This window comes from Sorex fumeus, unplaced genomic scaffold (assembly GCF_029834395.1).
Source record: "Sorex fumeus unplaced genomic scaffold, SorFum_2.1 ptg000100l, whole genome shotgun sequence".
In the NCBI taxonomy this organism is placed as follows: domain Eukaryota; kingdom Metazoa; phylum Chordata; class Mammalia; order Eulipotyphla; family Soricidae; genus Sorex; species Sorex fumeus.
Window position 1 is genome coordinate 5981829 of NW_026606157.1, and position 12096 is coordinate 5993924.

Genomic DNA, 12096 nt, shown 5'->3' on the forward strand with positions numbered 1-12096 from the left:
GAATTTCATATGAGATTGAAAACTGTATCTGAGCACAGAAGGTATCAACATGGATTAAGTCAAAAACAAAGTCAAATGAAAAGCTAATCCATCTGATTCGGAGACATAAGAGAAATAATGAACACCTCATTAAATCAATTCATTTGCTAGGAACTAATTGCTAGATGATTCTAATAAATATCACACAATAAATCATATTAGGTATTGGCTTTCTGATATGCCAGGTCCTATGTGAGAAATTTTATAGGTATTAGTGAATCTTTGTTCCAAATCTTGTCCTTCTCCTTTACAGATGAGAACATAGACACTCAGCGTTAAAAAAAAACTAAGTTCTAGCTGCTAGCAACTGGCAGTATACGGGCTTCAAAGATCACTAGTTGTTCAAACTTCACAGACTATGAATTGTCTTCAGAAGGATGATTACTCTCTAAAATAAATACCAGGATTTTTAGTGGCTTTTGCAACACTGTAGACCTAGAGATGTTGTGCAATATTGATCTTAAAAGAACTGTTGTAGGTTTTTCCTCGAAGAGTCCTTTCATGCTGTCAACCACAAGAGGCCCAAGCACGGGGTCAATTATAAACAGTCACAGAGAAAGAGCACGGAGACATGTGCCTTGTTCTCTCTAAGCACGGTGATTTATCATATTTAGTTTAAGAAGCATCTCAATTAATTTCTATTTCGCTTTCAATCTTTCTACATATTTATGATAAAACAAGGTGATGTGACTTGTGTGCCATGAAAAGTTGGAAGACCGTTAGCATGGGGGTATCAGGGCTCTTTCCCGTCTCTAAATCAATAGGAACTCTGTAAGAAATGAAAAGAATTTTTCTCTTCTGTTGTAATCTCAAAATCTGGGGTTAGAATAAAAATTAACTGAAGTGTGCTAGCTATTGATTTTTAGGGAAAAAAATCAGTGAACTGATTTAGGATCTCCTGAATATGGAAAATATCTCAGACTTTTGGGGATCTGCTTCAGCAAGTTATATTTGGGAGTCCAGGCCCTACTCTTAACCCTGGGCCTGCATATTTTAGGTCCCCTTTCTTAGGAAATAAGAGAACTTTCCAACCTTTCTACCTCTCACCCACTCTTAATCTTTCACAACTGCCACACTCTGAAGAATAAAACAGAGTAGAATAAATCTATCAAATAACTTAGATATGGAATTAAGATATAGACAGAAATACATCTTGTTACAATTGCAACAATAATCACCTTGCAGAAATCATGAGGGATACTGATATTTTACATTCTTACATGCATCCTTACATTGTTATATATGCATGCATATATATGCACTTGCATTATGAGTTTCTATAGATAGATATTTTATGTGGGCTGGAGCGATAGCATAGCGGTAGGGCTTTTGCCTTGCATGCAGCCAACATGGCCAACTTGAGTTCGATTCCTCCGCCCCTCTCGGACAGCCCGGCAAGCTACTGAGAGTATCTCGCCCGCACGGCAGAGCCTGGCAAGCTACCCATGATGTATTCGATATGCCAAACACAGTAACAAGCCTCATGATGGAGACATTACTGGGCCCGCTCGAGCAAATTGATGAACAACATGAGGACCGTGATGATGATATGGATATCATATATTCCACTGAATGCTATGTAATAGACAATATATAAAATAATGTAATGAAATACGTACTAATTGCTTTTTTGTGTTTGTGAGAGGATAAAGGTCTAAATCTAAATAATAATTTCCAGATCATATTCCCCATGTCTGAATTATCAGATATACTAGGGAATCAAAATGTTCGATTTAATGAATGGATGATTGCACGCATAAAATTTTATCTCTCCTCATGAATTTCCAGTAGGATTATCTATCCTCTAGAAGGTCAAGGGAAGGAAACTGTGAACTTTCCTCAGATTTTAAAGTAAATCGTTTACTGTAAAAAGTAATCCTGAATTTTGTTATTGGAAAAAACGGGACACCTATTGTATATTGTATAATATATCCAGGGGGCTTCCAGGGTTGGGGGGGGGGGAAACACTCATCCAGCCAGGGTGGCCCAGGCCATGGGGCAGACAATGGACGAAATGAGAGCCAAAACGGTTGATTGATCAGATGCCGTTTATTCCATTCTCCCCACGCGCCTGCCCCAGTCTCTCTGAGCCTCCCATTCTAGTCTCACACTGCTCCTCCTTCCTGTCTCCTTCTGTCTCTCCCGCTCATCTCTCCATGCTCCATCTCGCAGCCTGGGCTCTCTCCACACGCCTGCTCCTGTATTTTTCTTCTTCATCCTTTTTCTTCTGTCCCCCTTGCTAGTCTCTCCGTGGCCCATCTTGTCGCCCTGCTCTCTCTCTCCTCTCTCCAACTCTCTCCCTCTCTCCAGCTCTCTAGTCACTCCAACTCCCCTCACCTTGGGCTGACACTGCACCCAATCAGGTAGCCAAATCAACATAAGAAAGCCCTTCCTGACTGCCAGACTCAAGAGCAGAAACATCACCTAGGGGTATTCCAAAGCCCTACCTGACTGTCCAGTGGCAAAATGCCTCTTAAGGTGGTTTTCTCCTTTCCTCAGTCCAATAATTCTATCAACATCTTAATACTAGTTATTTTTGTATGGACACAGTAAGAGATACACTGAGGCTTGTAGGGCAGCTCTCCTAGGAACATTTTGCCACAGACTCAGATTACAGAGCTCAGGCCTGATTAATCATTCCTAATCCTAGAAGGGTCCAAATCTAGTTATTAATTTTTGGATTATGACAGCATTTGTCCATGACCAAGCTCTTGACTTATAGTTAAGTATTAGGCACTTTGACCAGACCAATCTCGATGCTGGGGTAGCACATAGCTTACTGCTTGCCCTGGTTCCATCCAGTGGACTATGCCTTTGGAGGCGCTAGGAAGTAAGGGCAGCTGTGGCTTAGGTCTAGAGAACAGGTGCCCAGGAGGAAAATATCTCCGAGAGTCACATTACAAAAGCATAGCATATACTGTCTTCTTGTGCCCATACCAAAAGGACATTGTTCTGAATAAACTATGCAAAGGACTTAGGGAGAAGAGAAAAACAATATTTACAAGTCAACAGAACAAAGAAAGAAGTTACAAATAAACACAGGAATGAGAGCACTGTGATGGGATCAACCCAGTAAACCTAAACTACCTGAAGCTATGCAGGAAGGACAAAACAGTGTTATCCTAGACCTATCTTTTGGTACTTTCCATTCCAGTATCTATCCACATCAATGAAAACTCTACCCAAGTATCATGTTTAAAGAAATACACTTTTTCTTTTAAATCCTAAAGTAGCACTGTAGCACTATCCTCCGGTTGTTCCTAAAGTAACCCAAAGAAAACTTGGAAAAATATTTAAGGCCACAGAGATACTATACGAGGAAAGGTGTTTGTTTAACTTGCAAGTAGTCAGCCCAGGTTTGATCCCTGAAACCACATATTAGGAGTGACCCCTGAGCACAGAGACAAGGGTAAATCTTGAACACCACTGGGAGTGGTCCCAAAACAAAAGGGAAAAAATCATTGACAAATTGCCTCAAATATTTTTGTACTGGAAAGAACAAAATATGCCAAAAACAGTAAATACAATGGGTCTAATTTCTCTGACCCTGAAAGAGCCCCCAATACGGCAGCATTAAAAAGGATGAGCAAGGAGAGGCTGATAAAATCTCAGGGCCAAACTAGGCTGCCAAAACAAAGAAGGACTAAAATGACTGTTTGTACTTGCAACACACCTATGCTAGCATTGGAAGCATCCATCAAGGACCTGATGGTGCAAGCGTGGAAGATCAAGTACATCATTGGTCTGACCAAGACGAGAAGGCATCGATCACGTCACGCCATTTTCGACACTAGAGAAGAACTGTTCCTCAGAACATGCGACAAAAGAGGCATAGGTGGTGTCAGTGTCCTTGTCAACATGAACTTGGCCATGAGCATTGATTCATTTGAATGACTCACAACCCGAATTGGACAATTACACTTGAATAGATGTGACTCACTGCTGGCAGTTTCTATCTTCATTGTCTATGCACCAACATCCAATTATGATGAAGAAGACATTGAGAAGTTCTACGTGGAGCTGGAGAAGTTCTATAAAGAAAACCACACCTACAAGATCTTTGTGAGTGATTTTAATGCCAAGATAGGACCGAGAAGATCAGCCGAAGAACTCCACATCGGGACCCATGGCCTAGAATGAATGAACAGGGTGAAAGACTGTCTGAGTTAATCATGTCTACCAAGACCATCCATGGTAACTCACAGTTCTGGAAGGCCGAGTCTAAACATTGGACATGAGAGTCTCCCGGTGGACGGTTCCACAACGAAATTGACCATATCATATACAATCGATGGTTTTGCCTGACCAATGTAGTTGTTGTCCCAAAATTCCAAACGGGATCAGACCACTGTCTCCTTTGTGCAAAATTCTACTTCAAGCAACAGGGAGAAAGGGCTGTAAAGTTTAAGATGAGAACTCCCAGAATGACCACCAAATGAGAGCTCTTTGGCACTATTATGGCAACATGGGAAGACGCCGTGGGATCGACTGGTTCAGCACCTCCATGATTGTGTGAGGAATGCCAAGGTAGAGAGAGTCACAAAAAGATGCCTGTCTTCAAACACTCTCCAGCTCATTCACCAATGTGGCTGAGCGTGAGCCTCAGGCAACCACAAGCTAACGTTCAAGCTCACAAAGCAGTGCAGAGAAGCAATAAAGGAAGACCTTAAAGAGAGAAGAGCAGCAGTGCTGGCCGATGTGGCAGAAGCCAGGAAAAGCATTTGCAACACCTGTCTGTCCTTTGTCAACTATAAGACCAACATAACTGCCCTCTGACGTATTGATGGATCTATCACATCTTCCAGAAGGGCAATGGAGAAGATTATCCATGACCTCTATTCGGATCTCTTTGATAGCCACGTCCACCTGCCCACATATTCCGCAAGATGGATATGTTGTTCCCAACATTCTCCCTTCTGAAATCCGACACGGCTTTTGATCGGTAAAGAAGCAAACAGCACCTAGCCCAGACAAGGTCAGACCCACACACCTGAAGAATTTGCCATCAGTACTCATCAATACACTGGCTTGGTTTTTCACATGCTACCTGTCTGAATGCAAGGTTCCATCCCAATAGAAAAACAGCAGAACCATTCTACTGTACAAGAAGGGAGACAACCACGACATTGGCAACTATCACCCAATCTGCCTGTTGTCCATCCCAAACAGGGTGTTCAAGCTCAATACATTAGGATCCTCCAAGAGCTGTATTACAGATTCACTACCAGAATCTCACCATTCTACAAGGAAGTGATCATCCATGTAAAGAGTGGGGTTCGGCAGAGTGATATCATTACACCGAAACTCTTCAGTGCCACCCTTGAGAACGTCATGTGATGACTGGAATAGGAAGGAATGGGAGTGAAAAAAGATGGTTGGTAGCTACACCACCTCTGCTTCAGTGATGACATTGTTCTAATAACACCAAACATTAGCCAAGTGGCACAAATGCTGGCCAACTTCGAGCGTGAGTGTGGAAAGGTCGGACTGCAGCTGAATCTCACAAAGACAATGTTCATGAGAAACAAACTCATTCCTGATGTTCCATTTGCTCTCAATGAAATGAATATCTCCGAATGCAGCAGTTATGTGTACCTAGGTCAAGAACTCAACATGACGAACGACCTGGCACCTGAGTTGCACAGGAGGAAGAGAGCGGCATGGAATGCCTTCAAGGCCATCAAAGAAATAGCTAAGAGAACAAAGAACCTCTGACTCTGGGCACATCTCTTCAACTCCATCATACTTTCTGCATTAAACTATGCCTCAGAGACCTGTGCCCTACAAAAACAGGATGAGAATACTATTCAGGTCTCCCAAAGAGGAATGAAAGAGCTATGCTTGGAGTATCACGCTTCACTCAAGTGAGAAAAGAAATCCAGAGTTCTGACCTCCATCAACAATCAAGAATCAGGGATTCTGTCTCATTTGCCAAGATGTCAAAAATCAAATGGGCCGGACACGTAATGCGATTTGGAGACAACCGCTGGACTAGAGACATTACAAACTGGATTCCACGGGGATGTCAAAAGATAGCATGGCTGACCCCCTACGATATTGTCAGACTTCTTCATCAAGACCTTGAATGAACAATTTGAGTTTCTTTGTATTTCTGGAGCTAGCAGACACCATTGGGCTACGCTAGCATGTGACAGGGAAGAATGGAGACATTACGGCCCCTGCTCAAGCAAATCAATGAGTAACAGGTGTCAAGTGATCAAGTGATCAAGTAATAGAGTCTTTATGCCCTGACCAGTTTTATTTGCATTTGTTTGTTTTTTGTTTTTGTTTATTTCAGCAATACCTCAAAACTAATGCTCTGGGCTATTCCAGGGCTGCTCCAACTTGGGGGTCAGGATGTGGGAAGCACTGTTTTCAGGGTACTGCGTAGTATTAGGGATCAAACTCACAGCTACTATATACAAATCATGAGCTCTGGGACTTTGCACTGTCTCCTTGGCCCTACACTTGTATTTTTAAGGACAAAAAGTCTTGTAAAAAAAAAGAAACCAAACACACAGGGACGGACACACACACACACACACACACACACACACACACACACACACACACACACCTTACAACCACCTTATGAGCAAATATAAGTTCTCAGGTTGGGAGGAAAGGCTTAAATTTTAAACTATAAGTAAAATACTGAAGTCAGGAACAGAATACTAGATCACCCTGTTAATTTTCTTCTATTTATCTAGGACAATGACCCTATTAGATGGTTAATCATCATTGAACTGAAAAAAAAAAAAGCTTCTGTTTAAAGAGACACTTTTAACAACAGATAACGAAATGGACTTGTTCCTGTTGCAGTAGGAGCCTAAGTCCAGGTAAGAATCTTTGGTGTTTCAGTGTTTCTTCTATATGAGAAACTCCCTCAATTTAAAGGAAAAAAATGTTTTTATGAATATGTGACTCTTCTATATTTTATGTTGTCTGTTGTCTACACATGTAGATCTCTTAAAAACTTGTTAAATAGCCCTTCTGGAAATAGATGAGCCTCTGATTACATACTCCTAAAGATAAAATGCAGAAAACCAGACCTCTGTCATTTGAAATTTTGAAATCCTGTTTCTTTCTAGATAAATAAATGTATAGATAATAAAACATCTGGTTTTCTGAAATGCTGCTACAAAGCAACTGTTTTCATCTGCTCGATAAAATTGCCGTGCTATTCTGTTGCTCTAGTTTTGTCTCTGGATAATGTGGGGGTACAGAGTTAGCTGGTCAACATCAAGAAGTGGAATGTGTCTCAAAGTCACTCACCCATTGCTTCTCAGCCTTTAGGCTTAAGTAAAGTACAGGATCAGTGTCACTGAAAGAGTGGCAGGTCATAGTTTGACTGGGGTTAAGGAAAAATCAAGTTTTCTAAGTACTTTTTGATGAATTTTGGTTTTGGGGGAAGGCATGGGTATATTTCTGGGTTATTCCTGGCTCTGCACTCAGGGATCACTTCTGATGGACTCTGGAAATGCTTTGGTTGCAGGGAATTGAACCCAGGAGAGCCGTGTGCAAGGCAAGTGCCCAATCCAGGACACTAGCTCTATGGCTCTTGTTTTTCATGTAATTTTACCTCTGATTGGATGATAAAAGAATCTGCTCAGCCCTGCCTCTGGCACAAAACAAGCTCTCAAGGACAAGTTCCTTTCTTCCTTTCTTCAATTCAATGACTGCCCGAGTTGGAGACTTGTTATTGTCAGTGGAAGGTGGAGATGGGAATGACCACCCCACTGGAAGCTCTAGAGAGTTAGTAAATGCAATTTCCCCTGTTTTCTACCATATGAGAGAATCTGAGCCCCAAGTCTTGTGGTCCTTTCTTGCAGTTTCTCAGAAACAGCAGAAACTAGACAGAGATGCAAAGGCTAGTGGGGTTCTGCCTGCTGTGCCACCCGAACCAAACTGGGCAGAAAGAGCAGAGCCGTCATGAAACACCTCGATGTCTATGGGTCTGTCCTCTTAGCAAACTATTCCCTAATGCATTCAAAGGCATTCTGTTAGGAATTCTAAGAAAAAAGCACAACCCAGGGAAAAATAAGGCAAATGTTTTCAAGGGAGACCTAAAGCAGGTGTTGGGTGGGAATTGGGTGGCTTTGATAAGTAGCTTTTGGAGTTTCTGCTTACCATAGAGCTTTTCTCCAAATCAAAGGGGAAAATGGCCATTGGGCAATGTAAGGATTGCTATATGGTTTATTACCCAGTGGGGCTTCTGGGTGGGAAAAAATGGTTTCAGTTGGAAGTGAAGGAAGGAATATAAAAACAATAAGCGAGTTGTGGTAGAAATACAATTGAAAAGTGAGACCATTACAGATTGAGAAGAAACTTATAGGGCAGGGACTTCTTCTATGGACAGAGATTTCAAATAGCTGGTGGAAATAAGACTAAAATTCAAGGTCTGGGCATCATTTGTGCATATTTCTAAAGAGAAAGTATAAAATCTCTTTTGTATGGTGTAGGAGACCTTTGACAGGCTGTAAGAATGAGTATTTTTTATTAGCGAGGCTAGAAATTTGGGAAACAGTATAGTTAGAATTTAACCAGTTCCCAGAAACAAGGTTAGATGTGGTGAGAAGGTAAGACGAAGAATGTGCTTGTGGCTAACCTGGTTTGATCCTTAGCATCTCATATTGTTCCCAAAGCCCCGACAGGAGTGATCCCTGAGAGCAGACCCAGGAATAAGCACTGAGCATTGCCAAGTGTGATGCAAAATATTTTTTTAAGAAAAGAATATTTTGTTCAGTAGTTATGAATAACCAAAGCTAGAATGACAACTCATTCATCTTGAAATTCATTCATAGACATTATTAAGTATAGCATTAAGTATTAAGTAGATTGCCTATTGTTTCAGAGCTGGTGAAGATACAGAAGGAGGTATTTTTTGGGGAAAATGACATGGCATTATCAAGAATGAATTTGACATCACCTAACTACTGGTTTCCTTCTCACTCCTATCAATAACTGAACAGGTATAGGTTGTTTTGAAGTTCATCCAAAAAGTGGAATAAGTGGTTCACTTAGGTATACATAGATGAGATCTTCACTTTCTTGCAAATGTTTAATTTATTTACTCTCCTAGAGCCATGGAAGGTAAGAGCCCTGGAGTTAGATCTCATTATATTTACATATGAAACATTATGAGCTGGAGCAATAGCACAGCAGGTGGGGCATTTGCCTTGCACTCCACTGACCCGAGTTCGATTCCTCCGCCCCACTCGGAGAGCCCGGCAAGCTACCCAGAGTATCTGGCCCGCACGGCAGAGCCTGGCAAGCTCCCCGTGATGTATTCAATATGCCAAACACAGTAACAACAAAATCCCCAATGGAGACGTTACTGGGCCCGCTTAAGCAAATCGACGAACAACGGGAGGGCCTTTACTTTACTTTACTTCAGATCCCAGTCAGAGAGGTTGGCTCTGTGTTCCATGCTGAACTTGATCCAAGTCTGGCTGGACTGTCTTGCTTCAGCTCCCTGTTGTGAAAGTGACCTTTCCCTCTTTGATGTGTTTTTGATGTACCTGGTGTTTTTCTGTTGATATGTTTTTGATAGGGGTTCTGCCATTCAGTGGCTCCCAGCCATAGCTCTCAGGTCCGTCCAGCGCTGCTGGGGGTGTTGTAGCTACGATGTACCTGGTCAGGAACGATAATTGAGTTATATAAGTTTATTTTAGGAAGAAACTCTGTAGAAGTGTTGGCCACGAGCTCAGTATTCATAGGCCAGCAATATAAGGCAAATAAACATGTCACTGAACAGAAGTATGCATAAATCCAAACTGTGTTTTTTTTTGTTTTTAAGTTTAAAGGGAGCTGGGTTTATTTGACAAAGTTTGATATTGACAAACTATTCAAAGAGAGAATCCCAATTGATAACTCTTAACAATATTTCACTGTTGCAGATATTAAAATGTACAAATTCCATAACATGCATTAGGATCTAACACTTGCTTACATCACACCTTCTAGTAATATGACACCTTACCTCAAAATAAATATTCTAGACTTAAAATTACTCAACCCAATCCCAAATTGTTAATTTTCTTACATCTTCTTCTCTTCTATACATACACATGGAATCCAGGAATTATAATTTTTGTATCCAAACATTTCTAATGCCGTTTTAAAGTTAAATTTATGCCATATATTTTATTTATTTTATTTTTAAAGGTCTTTAATCCATTTTATTTCTTTTAACTTTTTTATTGAATCATTGTGAGGTAGACCCTTACAACGCTGTTCATGATTAGATTTCAGCCATACAGAAATCCAACACCCATCCCTGCACCAGTGTACATTTCCCAGCACCGTGTCCCCAGGTTCCCTCCCATCACCCCCACAACACCCCCTGCCTGCCTCTATGGCAGGCTCTTTTCTTTCTTCTCTCTCTCTCTCTCTCTCTCTCTCTCTCTCTCTCTCTCTCTCTCTCTCTCTCTTTTCTCTCCCCCCCTTGGGCATTGTGGCTTGCAATACTGATACTGAAAAGTTATCAAGAATATCACTAGGGTATATTTCAACTGGGGAACACGTTAACTGTTGTATGTTGGTCCTGAGTAAGATTCAATTGTTGCTAATTCAGGATTTAAAGGATCCTTCTACAGTATAAATTCTAAAAATGAGTGTAAACTATACTTATTTAACAAGCTCCCCGTGGTGTATTTGATATGCCAAAAACAGCAAAAAGCCTCACAATGGAGACGTTAATGGTGCCCACTCGAGCAAATCAATCAACAATGGGAAGACAGTGCTACAGTGCTACCTACATTGAATGATTCATACCCTATTAATAATCACACCTCTATGCTTATGCTAACACATTTTAGAGACATAACCATGAGTAATTTGCCTGTGAAAGAATAGGAAAACATTTTCCAAACCTCAGATAAAAATTTATTATTCCATATAAGTGAACAAACCTAAGAAATTGTTTTATTTGTTTATTTTTTGCTTTGGGGGCACACCGGAGCAGCAATACTCAGGAGTCACCTCTGGCTCAGGAATTTCTCCTGACTGTGCTTGGGGGACCATATGGGATTCCAGAGAGAGAACCTGGGTTGGCCACATGCAAGGCAAACGCCCTCCCCGCTATGCTCTCACTCATGCCCCAGAAGCTGTTTCATTTGTCTGTGAAATCGGGCGCATGCTTGCTCTTCGTGCTTTTATTCTCCCTCCAAAATGTATCTCTTGCCTTTTGCCTTTTTCCATTCAGAGAAGTCCATGTTCTCCCTTGAGTATGTATTCCTGGCTCTTTCTCATCCTTCATGTCTTTATAAGTAACTTTCATTCAATAAAAACCATCTTACTTCAATAAGCCAATTAAATAAATTAAATTAAATAGGGAGTTAGAGGCTGAAGAAAGAGATCAATGGGCCGAGTACATATTTTGTATGTAAGAGACCCATTTTGATCCCCAGCATTGCATAATCCACCAAGCACTTCCTGGAAAAAATCCTGAGCACATTGGGTATAGCCCAAATTGCACCCACCCAATTTAAATTAAATAGAAGTTAGGAAGCAGGCAAAACAACAACACCAGATGGCCTCCCAAGCATTATCAGAGATGGCACTGGGAAACTCCACACTTCATCCTTGGTCCTACCATTGAACCCACCAGCCTGACTGGCCAAGTGTCACTTGGAGCAGCCCTTCAATCCCCTGAGCACAGTTTAAGAGGCCCAATATTAAATCAATAGGTGAAGCATTCAATAAAATATTAGATAAATTAAGTCAAAACTCTCAAAATTCTAGATCCTCTTCCTCTTTGACCTCAGAATTCCATCTATAGAAATTTATGTTACAAATGTAATCACTCATAAATAAAAATGACATTAAGAACACTTTTCAAGACTGGGGCTGGAGTGATAGCACTGTAAGTAGGGTGTTTGCCTTGCATGCAGCTGACCCATATGGTCCCCTGAGCACCACCAGGAGTAATTCCTGAGTGCAGAGCCAGGAGGAACCCCTGTGCATCGCCAGGTGTGACCCAAGGAGAAAAAAGAAAAAAAAAGAACATTTTTCAAGAGTCAGAGACGTGACTCAGTGGTAGCCACATATTTGAGA

General features: G+C 41.2%; 1 protein-coding gene across 6 annotated transcripts in view; it reads left to right on the plus strand.

The window, feature by feature from the left end:
• The first annotated feature begins 6720 nt into the window (after positions 1-6720).
• Positions 6721-12096, plus strand: part of LOC130042445 (solute carrier organic anion transporter family member 1B1-like) — an 80304-nt gene continuing 74928 nt past the window's right edge. For 2 of the 6 annotated variants that reach the window (XM_056134621.1, XM_056134620.1), the window contains exon 1: positions 6723-6878. The gene's annotated coding sequence lies outside the window, so the exon portion shown is untranslated. Of the gene's footprint in view, positions 6879-8992; positions 9012-12096 lie in introns of those variants that run through there. The other 4 variants (XR_008795229.1, XM_056134624.1, XM_056134623.1 and 1 more) reach the window with 4 other exon arrangements.